Source organism: Mobula birostris, chromosome 5, assembly GCF_030028105.1.
Source record: "Mobula birostris isolate sMobBir1 chromosome 5, sMobBir1.hap1, whole genome shotgun sequence".
NCBI lineage: Eukaryota > Metazoa > Chordata > Chondrichthyes > Myliobatiformes > Myliobatidae > Mobula > Mobula birostris.
In genome coordinates, this window is record NC_092374.1 from 53,374,004 (window position 1) to 53,390,131 (window position 16,128).

Genomic DNA, 16,128 nt, shown 5'->3' on the forward strand with positions numbered 1-16,128 from the left:
TTCCTCGCCTGCTTGTTTCAGTCACCCCCTTCCTACTCCTCCCAACTTGATGAATGGGTCCCTGCCTTCTGGCATCTCATTGAGTGTAAGCCAGTGTTCAGTACTTTGTGGATTGGCATGGGGGCGTAGTTGGGTTCCAGCTCGAGGCAAGCAAGACAAGTCTCTCATCTGGAACACGGGTCTCTGGTGGGCACGGGTCTCTGGTGCCTCAGGAACTGCATCTGGGGAAAGAGACCCTGTCACAACTACAGACTGTGCTGCAGAGTCTGGGCACCATCACAGGCAGTCAGCTGGAAGCAGACAGCAATCATGCATGTAAGATTGCATCTCCCAGCCATTTAGAGTTTTCTTGTAATTGTATTTAACTCTCTTCCTTTTATTTCAGTCAGAATCAGAATCGGAATCAGGTTTATTATCACTGGCATGTGATGTGAAATTTGTTAACTTAGCAGCAGCAGTTCAATGCAATACATAATTTAGCACAGTGAGAAAAAAAATAATAAATAAGACAATTAATAAACAAGTAAATCAATTATGTATATTGAATAGATTTTTTAAAATGTGCAAAAACAAATACTGTATATTAAAAAGAGTGAGGAAATGTCCAAAGCTTCTATGTTCATTTAGGAATCAGATGGCAGAGGGGAAGAAGCTGTTTCTGAATCGCTGAGTGTGTGCCTTCAGGCTTCTGTATCTCCTATCTGATGGTAACAGTGAGAAAAGGGCATGCCTTCGGTGCTGGAGGTCTTTAATAATGGACACTGCTTTTCTGAGACACCGCTCCCTAAAGATGTCCTGGGTACTTTGTAGGCTAGTGCCCAAGATGTAGATTTACAACTTTTGTAGCTTCTTTCAGTCCTGTGCAGTAGCCCCTCCATACCAGACAGTGATGCACCCTGTCAGAATGTCCACCATAGTACAACTATAGACGTTTTTGAGTGTATTTGTTGACATGCCAAATCTCTTCAAACTCCTAATAGAGTATAGCTGCTGTCTTGCCTTCTTTATAATAACGTCGAAAGGTTGGGACTGGGTTAGATCCTCAGAGATCTTGACACTGAGGAACTTGAAGCTGCTCATTCTCTCCACTTCTGATCCCCCTATGAAGCTTGGTATGTGCTCCTTCGTCTTCTCCTTCCTGGAGTCCAGAATCAACTCTTTCATCTTACTGACATGGGGTGCCAGGTTGTTGCAGCAGCACCATTCCACTAGGCGGCACATCTCACTCCTGTACGCCCTCTCGTCACCACCTGAAGTTCTACGAACAATGGTTGTATTGTCAGTAGATTTATAGATGGTATTTGAGCTATGCCTAGCCACGCAGTCATGCGTATACAGAGCATAGAGTAGTGGGCGAAGCATACACCCCTGAGGACACCAGTGTCAATCATCAGTGAGGAGGATATGTTATCACCAATTCACGCAGACTGTGGTCTTCCAGTTAGGAAGTCGAGGATCCAATTGTAGAGGGAAGTACAGAAGCCCAGGTTCTGCAACTTCTCAATCAGTATTTTGGGAATGATGGCATTAAATGTTGAGCTATAGTTGATAACCAGCACCCTGACACAGGTGTTTGTGTTGTCTAAGTGGTCTTAAGCCATGTGGAGAGCCATTGAGATTGCGTCTGCTGTTGACCTATTGTGGCGATAGATAAATTGCAAGTCTTGTCAAGCCTTAACCTTACCTTAGCCAGCAGTCTGGGAAAGTGGGCCAGTGATTTTAGATAGACACTTATTAAAGGAGCAGTATAAATTTAATTCAAGGTTACTGTTTTCAACATGTAGTGACACCGTGATTTTTTATGTATTTTGAGAGTTTTTAGTTAATGACCCTTTTGGCCTAGCATTTATTATTTTCCTTTGTTCTGTACTGCTCTAATTAAAACTGAGCAAACTATTCATTCCAAGTCCATGTCTCTCCCTCAGCTCTCGGGCCGTCACTGCTACTGCTGTAGTGCCGCCTGACAAAAGTCAACTTGGAAGCAGAATTCTAAGGAATCAACACAGGTTGCATGGATGGATGTGAGGGATAATCTTGTCAGGCAGAGCACGGCAATGAATTGAGCTCACTACAATCGGAGCCATGAGAAAAGAGCATTTTAAAGGTATTTGAAAAAAAAGGAATATAGTTTACAGGACAATGGGGAATGAGACAGATAGGATCACTTTGGACAGACTCAGTCAACATGGACTGTTGATTTAATGTCTTTCTTCTATGCAGTAACAATTCTATGATTCAAAGTTTCAGTTTTCTCTATTTGGTTGGTTCCTCTGTTTGAATTTCAAATTCAAAGTAAATTTATTATCAAAGTACATATATATCACCATATACTATCCTGAGATTCATTTTCTTGTGGGCACCCACAGTAACTATAAAGAAACACAATAGAATCAAGGACAAACCGCACACAACAAAGGAAGTTAAACAATCAATGTGCAAATGACAAACTGCTGAAATACAAAAAGAAAATATCTAATAATAATAAATAAATAAGCAATAAATAATGTTAACATCAGTTGTAGAGTCCTTGAATGTGTGTCCATAGGTTGGGAAACTAGATTAGTATTGGGGTGAGTGAAGTTGAATGAAATATCCCTACTGGTTCAAGGGCATACTAGCTAAGGGGAAATAACTGTTCCTCAGCCTGGTACTGTGGAACCTGAGGCTCCTGTACCTCCTTCCTAATGGCAGAAGTGAGAAGAGCTGTAGCCTAGATCAGTGGTCCCCAGCCTCTGGGCTGCGAAGAATGCAGCGGTGCAGCGGTAGCCGGAATGCACTCAGCACATCTTTAAGAAAAAAAGCTGAAATAAACAAGCTAATTAATTAGGTGCCACCTGGCATGTAAATGTTGGCCCAGATCAGAGGTGACGCAATCAGCAATCGCCTCTGATCTGGGCTGATATTTACGTGCTGGCCGGCACCAAATTAATTAGCTTGTTTATTTCAGCTTTTTTCTTAAGGATGTGCTGAGTGCATTCCGGCTACCACTGCACCGCTGCATTCTTCTTGGCCCAGTATCAGTCTGCGGCCCAGAGTTTGGGGACCACTGGCCTAGATGGTGAGGCTCCTTGATAGTGGATGCTGCTTTCCGACAGAGATGCTCAATTGTGAGGAGAGCTATACCTGAGATACACTGGGCTGTACCCACTACTTTTTGTAGGCTTTTCCATTCAAGGGCATTGGGGTTTTCATACCAGCTGTGATTCAACCAGTCAATATCCCCTCCACCGCACATCTATCGAAGTTTAGCAAATTCTTAGTTGACATTCCAAATTTTCACAAACTTCTAAGAAAGTTGTCCAGTTCCCTCTTATTGTCTTCAAGAATACTCAGCAGTGTTCTCTCCTTTGATTTGTAGTGATTGGTGAACTAGTTTTTGTGAGAACTTTGGAGGACTCATCAAAGGATACCAGACAGTCCAAAGCACTTAGCATAAGAATAGTTTGTAGGCCGGTATGAGGCATGTAACCAAGTCTTTCCAAGGAGTAAAGAAAAGCTTAGCTTTAGTATAACTGCTGTTTTTTCTTATTTTATGAATGTTACAGACAACTATGACTGCTATAATGTGAGGATTTTTTTTGTTGTGCATGTCATGCAAGGAGGGAGAAATTGCTTAAAAGATTCTTCCCTCAATAAGTTGCTACATTATGGTGTTGTCGTTTCTAATACAAACGTTTGTAGATCCCCTTACTCCATATCAGCTTAATCAGTCTGATTGTCTTCTGGCTGTTCCAATTTCTCCTCTTTAAAGATCCAAGGTAATTCGCCCATATATAGTTAGATGGTGCATTGAAAGTTCAGTAGACTATTTATAGACAAGAGAGTTTATTTTCCAATTAGTTTTAATTATAATTAAGAACGCACCTAACATTGTATTAGAAACATAGAAACATAGAAAATAGGTGCAGGAGTAGGCCATTTGGCCCTTCGAGCCTGCACTGCCATTTATTATGATCATGGCTGATCATTCAACTCAGAACCCTGCCCCAGCCTTCCCTCCATACCCCCTGACCCCCGTAGCCACAAGGGCCATATCTCACTCCCTCTTAAATATAGCCAATGCACTGGCCTCAACTGTTTCCTGTGGCAGGGAATTCCACAGAATCACCACTCTCTGTGTGAAGAAGTTTTTCCTAATCTCGGTCCTAAAAGGCTTCCCCTCTATCCTCAAACTGTGGCCCCTCGTTCTGGACTTCCCCAACATCGGGAACAATCTTCCTACATCTAGCCTGTCCAATCCCTTTAGGATCTTATACGTTTCAATCAGATCCCCCCTCAATCTTCTAAATTCCAACGAGTACAAGCCCAGTTCATCCAGTCTTTCTTCATATGAAAGTCCTGCCATCCCAGGAATCAATCTGGTGAACCATTCCTTTGTGAAGTATAACAGAGCATTAATATGGCAGACAAAGAAATATTGGCGCAATGTTATAACTGTTTATAGTCATATGTTCTTTGTTTTTACAAAGCACTATCTGATAAAAAAAAAGGATACAAAATAGTCAATAAGCAGTCAGGGAACCAACCGGAGACTGCAATCACAAGCTGAGTGTTACGAGCAAATATTTGGGAAACTGGCTTCCTTAAATAACTTGAATCCAACAAAAGATTTGTACTGCTAGTCCTTACTTTATTGTTGAACAAAGGGAAGCAAGGGTTGTCAATCTATATAAAAGCATAATAGCCCATTTGGAGAATAGAGTATACAATAACATTCCTTTGAAGAATGTAAGTCATGTGTTTACATGTTACTTAACAGAATAAAAATGAATTAAAGTGTTAAAACTATCAGGCTCAAAGCTCTTCTTGGCCAAGGTGATGGAAATTAGAAATATTTTGAAGTTGGCCAGTTTGCCCATCATTTTAGACCCACAGAAAGTAGGTTATTAAGTTTATGAATCTGTCTTTGATAAGTACCAATACCATTAAAGATATTTGAATGAGGCAGACCTCATCCACTCTACTCACTGGTGATCAGATTTTCGAAGGGAATTATCTACCTATTAGAACATCTGATGTCTGTTTTAGATACCATTCATGTGTCTAAGCGCTCTCTATGAAATTGGCAGTGTGACTATAAGGACTGGTTTAATGGCTATATCAGCGACAAGCTGGAATGATTTGCCGCCAACTTACACCACAAAGCAACATAAACCGATTTCTCTATGCACGTGCCTCTTCACACATCTGTCCTTTGATGGCTTGTGTTGTTGAAAGGTAATGGAAATTTAGGACTAGCCAGATTGCTTTTGAATAGGACCATACATGCATCTTTAAGTGCAGTAACTTTATGAGGATTTTGTTTTATTCAAATAGTTCTTTCACTACTTTGATTGCTATATTGTATTTTACGTGAAAAAGAACCAAAAAAATTTGAAAATACAGCAAGACAGTCAAGTATTTGAAATACACTGTTAAAACTTTAGGTGGTTGACCTTTCATCAGGACTTATATGTTAATATGTATGTCCCTGATTCACCACATTTCTGTGACAACCTTGTCAACCTGTATTCAGCACCTGTTTTCCTCAATTATGTGGGTGATTTTGTTTGCCTGAGAGTGCTTAAAGGGTGCCCCTGCTGACTGGCAGCTTCTGGAGAGGATGTGAGAGAATAATTAGGAAGTAGGCTGTTTAAATTTACAGATTTTTTTTGAGTTACATGCTATGTGAAATCCTCAGAGAGAATTATGATGGAATTTTTATTTTTGCAACTTCATGGAACAATATTCATGTTCAAGTTTATCTTCAAAACTTATTAGGGCTGCATGGATTATGCAGTCAATTAGTATGCAGTTAACCAGATGAATTAAAAATTCTATTGCTTTATATCATAGCAATATTTTACCATTCCTTCAATCCGTGCTGATCAATCTTGCTATGTAGTTGGCAAAGTATCACTACATAACAAGAAATCCATAAAAGCCATTTAGTCAGAATATATTGGAGAAGGCAGATACAGGAAGTGTTTTATGTTTTACTTTAATAAGATTAGTCCAGAAGCTGCCTTTGGTGTTTTGAAATCACTGCATCTGCAAATTTCTACCAAGGGACCTTGACTGTTTTACAAAGGGAAGTAACTAGTTAGATAATGATAAGGTCACGTAAGCTCTGATATGAAACTAGAAATGCAGAAACAAAATTGGATAGAGGAAAGGAATTTCAGAGGAAATCTGATCTTTTTACCTCTCATTTGCTGCTGAGGTATTCCTCCCTGATTTAAGCGTCGTCTTTCCATTTCTGGGAGAAACGTTCAAATGCAGGTGCTGGAGCTCTGAAATTGTCTTAATGTGCTTCCAGAAGTTAGTTGGAAGCAAAGAAATAAAGAGGTAAATGAACAGAAAACTTTACTTAGCTCCATGACTAAGTGGGTATTTGCCCTTCCAAGATCCAATTAAAAAAGCCTAAGGTTAGACACATGGGTCAACAGTTTAGTCTTGAATTCTTTATGTCTTGACTGGATTTATACGACTGATCGTCTTCATTTTGTGCATGTATAAGATATTAATGGAGTGAAAAATCAACTAAATACTTTGGAACAAGAGTCACCTATAAATCAGAACAGGTAACGGTGGTAAACTTCATTCTTTAATGAGTATTGATGAACCATTTGAGGTTTTTTGGCAGTTCATTAATTTCATAACCACTGCCTCTTACTCTAGTTCTCATTATTTATCTATTTAATTCACTGAATTTTAACTGTCCTAGCAGGATTTGAACTCCTTGGCCTGATCGTTAACCCAAACCTCTGGATAATAAGTACAGTAGCAGGAGAGTCTATATTTCAAACTATATAGATGGTATGAATGTCTAGAACTACAGCTTTCCAATCTTTATTCTGCTCCCTGCATTCTCCACCTTTATTACAAGTATTAAATAAAAAATAATCATTTTTAGAAGTCACTTCCTTTCAACTGTGCCATACAATCAAATGGATACTTCCCCAGTTTGGAAATCAAATCCCTTCCTCAGGGGAGATTGTATTCCACAGTTGGAAAACTTACAATCTAAATATTTCTATTATGCAACAGAATAAACAATGGAAGGAATATAAACTAATGCAAAGTAGCAGAAGAGCACGGGATATATGCATCAGAAGCGTAGTTGGAGTTCATACAGATGAAGGAAAGAAATACTTCATATAAAGAGTCAAGGTGATTTTAGGGTAAGTTTTGTCATACGCCAACAGCTACTTGGAGCCACAGGTGAGATGCAGCTATGTAAAGCTCTGGCATAACCCCACTATAAGTAATATTTAGTTATATTGAACCTATACTGATGAGACGCCACCGAACCCAGTTCTGGGCAGTATGACTCAGGAGAGATGGCATGTCCAGCCTTTATCACCCATCCCTATTTTCCCACAATGCAGCTGTCTTCTTGTATTACAGCTGACCTTGTAATCAAAGTGCTTCCATACTGATAGGGTGCTCCAGAATTCTGACTCAGTGTTCTGGAAGGATTGGTGGTTCACTTTTAAGACAAGGTGATGTTTAAATTACCTAACATGAAATGTTAAGCCTATTTCCATGTTGAGGGAGTCCAGATCAAATCTTGGGTCTATACCATTTTGGGGTAATATCAGGAAGCATTTTTTTGCAGAAGTTAGTGTTTTAGGTCATAGAAGTCCTAGGGAATTACAATGCATAAGTCATTCCATTATTTGCACAGCAGAATAATTTCAAATGACCTTTTGCCACTTCATCAAAACCCAGGGAGGACTGATTACCATAGTTCAGTCCACTCCTCCCCATTATCAAAGATAGTTGCACGTTTCCTGAATTATAGCCAGGCTTCTATTCCATCCACTTAAATTGAGAAAATAATTGGGCTATTGAATGTAGTTAAATCCAGAAAATTAAAATAATTGATTAAAGTAAAACCAAATTTTATTCTGTGTAGATATTTTTAATTCTGAGTCAAAACCTGTTACAGCAATTTTTTTCAATGTAATTTAGCATCAGGAGCAGTACATACAGTCATTCTTGGTGTTTACATGCCCAGAGACATACAAAAGCAGTCATAAGGACAACTGACGTGTTGAATAGACACTCCCCTTCTTTACCTGGAATTTACATGTTATGCTCCTATAGATAGAACTCATTTTCAATATCCATATATAATGGAAAACAGTCAGGTATCTGTGCCATGCAAGAAAAGGGTACAGAACACACTTGCGCTATGCATAATAACACCAGGGGGCCCTCAAATCTGATGTTCAGATTCTCTCTATCACCCGAGAGATAGAACCATCCCCATTATCCTGATTTCTAGCTCACTTTGACCACCATCACCTTCTAGCTATTGTTTCTATACCAGGATCACATTTCTTGAAAATGAAGAGGACAGAGTATCGATTGACCCAGCTACCAAAGAACCAAAGTTTACTCCAACGTGATTGCTTCCATTGTTGTCCCACATGGAATCTATATCCTTGCTGATCAATAGGGTAGATGTCTTTGCAGAAAATACAACTAAAACAGGAGAATAAACAGTTTGGATTGATTAGAAAGCTGTCTGTTTCCCAAATATTAATCAGGATTGTGTTTATGTAGAACAGCCATATCTATTTCCCCAAATACATCCATTAACAATCCTGTCTAAAAAACAAATCCATCCATGGCACATCCTTATCGCCATGGTTTCTGTACTGCTGCCAACCTATCTGTTCTCTGCACTCTACAAGTCTGGTATCATATGTGTTCCTGCTATTCTTTATTTGGCTTGGCATCAAACTTTATTCATTAATCCTCCTGTAAAACACTGGATAATTTTACCACATTAATAAATGAAGAATTAATTGGCCTAAGTGTCCATGATTTTGCATTTAAAAACTTTGAACTTGCCTGCTGGAGTCCAGTCCTTATTGAAGTATAAGAAGTGGAGGGGGTTAGCAACTTTAAATTCCTAGGTGTTACTATTTCAATAGACCTCTCCTGGACAAAACACGTAAGTGTAATTATGAAGAAAGCACGGCGGTGCCTCTAATTCCTTTGCCGAGATTCAGCATGACATCTAAAACTTTGACAAGCTTCGAGAGATGTGTAGTATAGAGTATATTGACTGGCTGCATCACAGCCTGGTATGGAAACACCAATGTCCTTGAACAGAAAATCCTACAAAAAGTATTAGATATGGCCCAGTCCATCACAGGTAAAGCCCTCTCAACCACTGACCACATCTGCATGAAATACTGTTGCAGGAAAGTAGCATTCATTATCAGAGACCCCCACCATGCAGAACATGCTCTCTTCTTGCTGCTGCAATCAGGAGGAAGGTACAAGATCTTAGGACTCGCGCCATCGGGTTTAGGAACAGTTATTACCCCTCAACCACTAGGCTCTTGAGCCAAAGAGGATAGCTTCACTCAACTTCACTTGCCACATATTGAAATGTTCCCATAACAAATGGACTCACCTTCAAGGACACTTTATATCATGTTCTCAATATTCATTGCTTACTTATTTATATTACTGCTTCTTCATTTTGCATTTGCGCAGTTTGTTGTCTTCTGCACTTTAGTTGAAAGCACTAGTTGGTCTGTCATTCACTGATTCTGTTATAGTTACTGTTCCATAGACTTGTGGAGTATACCTGCAGGAAAGTGAATCTCAGGGTTGTATATGACGACATATATGTGCTTTCATAATAACATTTACTTTGTACTTTGACATATTTCCAACAGCAAAGTCCAGTTAAGTAAATCATGGGTACACACCATTCTTGTTTAATTGGAATCACTAAAATCAGCCAAATTAAAACTTTAAATTATCAATTTCACCAGAAGTGGTGTTTGAGTTTATTTCAATGTAGGAAATAGAGAAATATTGCCTGGTCTAAATAATATATCAAGGATAAATAATTAAGTGACCAATAAATTATTAAAATTAAGGATTTTGAAGGATCATGAAATTTGAACTATTTTCATGAAAAAGTAAACTGCTGTTTCCCTTATCAAGTCATAACCATTGACAAGGGTATCCTAGACATAATAGATAATGCTAAGTTCAAATTTAGCTCAGACCATTTCAATATATATCTAAGTAGTGATAACTGAAATATGTCTCTATTATTATTATTATTATTATCATCATCATCATCATCTTATTGAAACAATGGAAATGTTATCCTTATCTTTGATAGAGTGGAAAGTTTTCACTTCTGAAACATATAGTCTTCTGTACAGATCTTCATCATTGGCAGAACAGAGGTACTGGGATGTGTACTGGTTTAATATGATCTATTATCTGCTTGGATAGAAGATTAAATTAATCTTTTTATTTCATTACTTTCACTAATATAGGTCCAGCTGCTGTTTGTTCCCTAAATTATTTTCTTAATCCAAACATTTCCGCTTTTCAAAAGTTCATCAGAAAGATTTGGCATTGTTAAGTGTCTACTTTTAATTAATAGGTAGCATGAGATGGTCCTTGTAATTCTTCCTTCATTCATTGGGTATGAGTGACATTGGCAATACCATCATTTATTAAGCCTCCCTAATTTTCCTTTGATTTGTTCCAGCTTGTTAAGTAAAGGTTTTCCAACAGTACTGCAAGATAGGGAATTCTAAGAACTTCCATATATAGCTATTTTCCCTTGCACCTGCTGTCTTATTACTTTCCAGATGAAGGGTTTCAGCCTAAGATGTCAACTGTACTCTTTTCCATAGATGCTGCCAGGCCTGCTGAGTTCCTCCAGCATTTTGTGTGATTTCCAGCATCTGCAGATTTTCTCATCTTTGTCTACTGTCTTATTCTTTTGGATGAAAAATGTAATTTTCAAAGTGGATAAAATTAAATATAAACAACTTTTCTGCAGCAATATTTATAACTGTTAATATGTATTATAGCTATAATCTTACATACTGTATTTCAAGGTCAACAAATGAAGCACATAAGGAAGCAAAACTGGATTTCATCCCAAGGCACAGCTGATTACTTACCTCCATTCCATTTTAGCCTGATAAGTAGAGTATACCACCAATTCTTTTAGACATCCGGAATGATTCAGTGAACTGGAGTCTCAAGAATGCAGATACAGCCGCAATGGAGATGGTTGGGGTAGACTTGAAGTGGCGGATCCCAGGCCCGAGAATGGAAAATGAACCGACATTTGGCTGATTTAAGCACTGAGCCAGATTGAAAAGATCAAGGCATCAAGGCTAAGATCAAAGTTCACGAGCTAGTGTTGGGCTCACTTCTCAGTGAGGTTTACCCTACTCAGCTGTCTCTGCAGCTGTGGCCTGCAGCCATGAGCCCTTGCTTTATCTGCACATCCTGGACCAACTTCACTTACTCAGTGCTGAACTGGCTTTGAGGCTGTAGTCTGCAGCCAGCTGGCTCCTGCGCCAGCTTCACTCTCCTCAGTGCTGAACTGGCTCCATGACTCTGACCTGCAGCCTTCATGCTCCTAGAGTGGCTACAATGCTAAACTAGCTTCATGGCTGTAGATTCACTTTTGGGAACTCTGTAGTTCATGTTCTATGTGTTATTTGTTTATCTGTTTATTATTTGCACGTTTTGTTCATTTTTTCACACATTGGGTGCTTGACAGCTTTTGTTGGGTGAGATTTTTTAATGTGCTCTATTGTGCTGCTTTGTGTTGTAGCTCCCTGCAAAAAAAAAATGAATCTTAAGGTTATAGATTGTACACATACTTTTATAATAGATGTACTTTGAACTTTGACATTCTGCTTCAACTTCAAGGTTGAAGCTGATCTTCTTCCAGCATTCCTAATAGGCATAATGTACAGCTATCCCCTTAAACCATTCCTCCTCACTCTGTTGGGCAGAATGTAAGCCAATTCTGAACTGCATTCTGCACATTTTATTAGAGGAGGAATGCAACCTCTGCTCAAAGCTGCATTAAGCATAATCCTGAATTTAACTATGATTTCTAATTTGATTCCTACTAACTGAAACCCCATGATTTACTTATGGGAAATTATTAAATGAAACTATCTTTAAAGATAGAATAGTGGTAAACTGCCAGGTATGAGGTTGCACTTTTTGGTATTTAATTTATCTTGCATTACATCCAGCAAAGTTATAAAATTTCCCTGGCTGCCCTCACCACCCTCCTCAAACATCTACTCGCCACCTTAACAGGGATAAAGTTCCTCTTGTTACCATTACCAACCACCCCGTGAGCCTTAATATCCAGCACATAATTTTCTATAACTTCTACCATCTTCTGCAGGTTACTAACACCAAACACTTCTTTATCTCTTCACTTTCTGCAGGGATAACTTTCTCCATAATTTCTTTGTCCATTCATTCCTCCTCACTGATCTCATTTTTAGCACTTATCTCTACAAGCAGAACAAATGCTACACCTGCCTATTCAGCTCCTCCCTCAACTCCATTCAGGGCCCCAAACAGGGCAACACTTCACCTCTGATTCTGTCAAGGTCATCTACTGTATCCAGTGCCCCTGGTGTAACCTCCTGTACAATTTAACCAATTTCCCCCGGGATCAATAAAGTATGACGATGACTATCAGTGAGACCCAACATAGACTGAGGGACCGCTTCATTGAGCATCTTTGCTCTGTCCTCAACAAGTAGGATTTCAGTCCATTTCAGTTCCACTGTCCATCACTTTCTGACATGCAAGTCTATTGCTTTTGCTACTGCCATGATGAGTTCACTCTCAGGTTGGAGGAGCAGTACCTGATATTCCATCTGAATAGTCTCCAACCTGACAACACAAACATCAGCTTATTTAACTTCTGATAATTTCTCCCCCCCACACCTTCTCTCTTTTATTTTCCCTATTCTGGCTCCCCCTTACCCATCTCTTCTCCTCACTTTCCTATCACCTTCTACTGGTGCCCCTCCTCATACCACTTTCCCCTCCTATCAGGTTCCTTCTTCTCTAGCCTTTACCTTTTTCCACCTGTTGCTCTCAGCTTCTCTCATCAACACATCCTCACCCTCTTCCCTTCTTATTTTGCCTTCCTCTCCCTTCCTTTCCAGTCTTCATAAAGGGCTTCGACCCAAAACTCTGACTCATTATTCCTTTCCATAGATCCTGCCTGACCTGCAGAATTCCTCCAGAATTTTGTGTTTGTTACCCTACAAGTAAACAGTCCAGCAATGGATTACAAACCCTGCATTGGACAGCGGCAAAGGTTGACCGTGTGGCGAGGAAAATGAAAGATACTGGTAGAGTGGCAGGAGGGGTAGAACAATGATGCCTACTTGTGAGACAACAATACACTTGTGCTCCACAGAGCCATGGCTACCGTTTGGCCTTGCCAGATCTATCATCATAATCTACTGGAAAATGTTTGTCGAACTGCTATAATTCACTTTCCAGAAGATAATCCATAGCCACAAAGGAAGCAACCTGACCTTACTCTGGAGACCTCTGATATTTGGCTCCTACTGCTTGTGACTCAGGACACTGCTTCCAGATTGAGTAGGCAAATGTTTAACAACAATCCGTTACCACTTCCATACAGGAATGGCTGGGTTCCAAGTAATCTCCAAAGACCTGTACCAAATTGATTCCAGACTCCTATATTGGTGCTAGATGATGTGTGCAGACTTTTGAGTAAGATTCCACCCCCAAAAAAATATTTCCCTGTCCATTCCCATCCATCTTTGTCAATAACATATGCTGGTGATGTCCATAACTGGCAACAGAACGGGGGGATAACCTTTGCCTTCTGGCAAGCTAGCAGTTTGGTTTTGCTTTCCCATGTCCTGCCTGGAACATGCTTCATCACAAGCATATTCCACCATTTTGAGCATCTGAACTAATGGTTGTGAATGTGAAAGTGGGTGATTGTGCATTACAGTCATCACTGACATCTTGCTACACTTATCTAGACAGATTCCAGCACTTGATAACCTGAAGTTAAATTGGAATGGGGGCCAGGGCTCTGGTGTGCAACCAGAATGTTTGAAGTGAGTTACAGACAAGATGATGATATTATTGACAACTTTTAAATCAAAAAGGATTCCTGACTGATGGAGAAGGTGGGATGCGGAACAGAACTTCAGAAATGAGGGAAGTGTCAGTGATTTGATATTTCAAACCCACTGTTGGTTGTGATTCTAGCAATGGTCATAAACAGTGAGAGTAGGAATGCGATGAGGTGGAGGATAAATGAATGGCTGAGGGATTGGAGCAGACGGCAGGGATTCAAGTTTTTGGATCATTGGAACCTCTTTTGGCGCAGGCGTGACCTGTACAAAAAGGACAGGTTACACTTGAATCCTAAGGGGACCAATATCCTGGCAGGGAGATTAGCGAGGGCTACTGAGGTGACTTTAAACTAGAATGGTTGGGGGGTGGGAATCAATTTAAAGAGGCTAGGCGTGAGGAGGTTAGTTCACAACAGGGGGATGGGAACCGGTGCAGAGAGACAGAGGGGTGTAAAGTGAGGGTAGAAGCAAAAAGTACTAAGGAGAAAAGTAAAAGTGGCAGGCCGACAAATCCAGGGCAAGCATTAAAAAGGGCCACTTTTCAACATAATTGTATAAGGGCTAAGAGAGTTGTAAAAGAGTGCCTGAAGGCTTTGTGTGTCAATGCAAGGAACATTCGTAATAAGGTGGATGAAATGAAAGTGCAGATTGTTATTAATGATTATGATATAGTTGGGATCACAGAGACATGGCTCCAGGGTGACCAAGGATGGGAGCTCAACGTTCAGGGATATTCAATGTTCAGGAGAGATAGACATGAAGGAAGGGGAGGTGGGGTGGCGTTGCTGGTTAAAGAAGAGATTAACGCAATAGAAAGGAAGGACATAAGCCGGGAAGACGTGGAATCGATATGGGTAGAGCTGCGTAACACTAAGGGGCGCCTATTTTCTATGTTTCTATCTCTTCCATGGGCTTAGTGGCATAATCAGATACAGCTGCTCCTATTGTCTCACTTTCCCTGCAAAACAGAAGTGTGTTGAGGAGATGCCATTGTTTTGACTGAACAGTTGTGTGTGGGGGATTTGCAGACATTGTCTGTCTGTGAGGGTGCACTGCAGCAAATGGCAGAGATATCGGAGTCCTTACTGATAGAGACAGAGTAAATAAAAGGATGGAATAGGAAGGTTGTGAGAGTTATGCTGAGAATTGAACAGGGACTTTGGCTCATGGTACCAGTTGTAGGATTTACAATTGGAGATGCATTCACTGAATTGATCATTAGTGAAAGGTAACTAGACTTCTTGCAATATTAAATCTTGGTCATTGTGGATGAGCTGGAGCCGAAGGGCCTATTCTATGCTCTGTGAATAATCAGGACTTCAGGATTGAGTGCCATCCAAGGCTCCACAGCTATCTACTCCTCCTGCCATTCAATCAGGTATTTGAATGGCTCTTTGGCCATTGTACATCTTTAACAACAAATCAACTGCAATATCAGAGACTCTGAAGCCCTCTTTTTCTCTCCCCATTGTGCATTTTTTTCACTGGGTCAGCTTCAGCTGTAGAATGCACTAACATATCTCATGTTTAAGAGCTGAAGGCTAGCTTTTAGCAGCACACAATAGGTTTAACGTGCTAACCACTTATGATATTGGACACTAAAGAAATGTTTATCCAATTCACAGTATGGTTAGTGCTGATTTGACCCCCCATACATTTAAATATGCAAGCTACATATGTAGAAATACTAACAGCATTGGTTAGTTCATTGTTCCTGCATGACCAACCCCTTGTTCATTTTTGGGGGAATATCAAATTTGGATTCATTGTAATTATAATGGATGCTGCTTATCTGATAATAAGTTTGTCATTGCAACTATGAATACATGCACTTGAGCCACTGACACTAAACTCACCTTTGACTTTAATCAGATAACAATCCTGAGAACTGGATTAAGTTATTCACTGTACAGAGAAGGAAACATTAGAGTTCCAAATTGAAGAACTGAATGTTCAGTTTTTGCATGTGAAGGATGTCATAAAAACTTGTTGTTACTTTTTCCTGAATGAAATCTTGCATTCAAAAGCACCTTTACCTAAGTGATATAGTTGGAAATCCATCATGAATCTTCATTTTGTTCAATAGGTATATTGTTAGAATGACAACAAAAGTCTTGCTATACTATCGAATGAAATTAACAAAGCATGAGGTAATGTCATTATAGATTTATTAATGATGATATAGATGAGTCCGAAT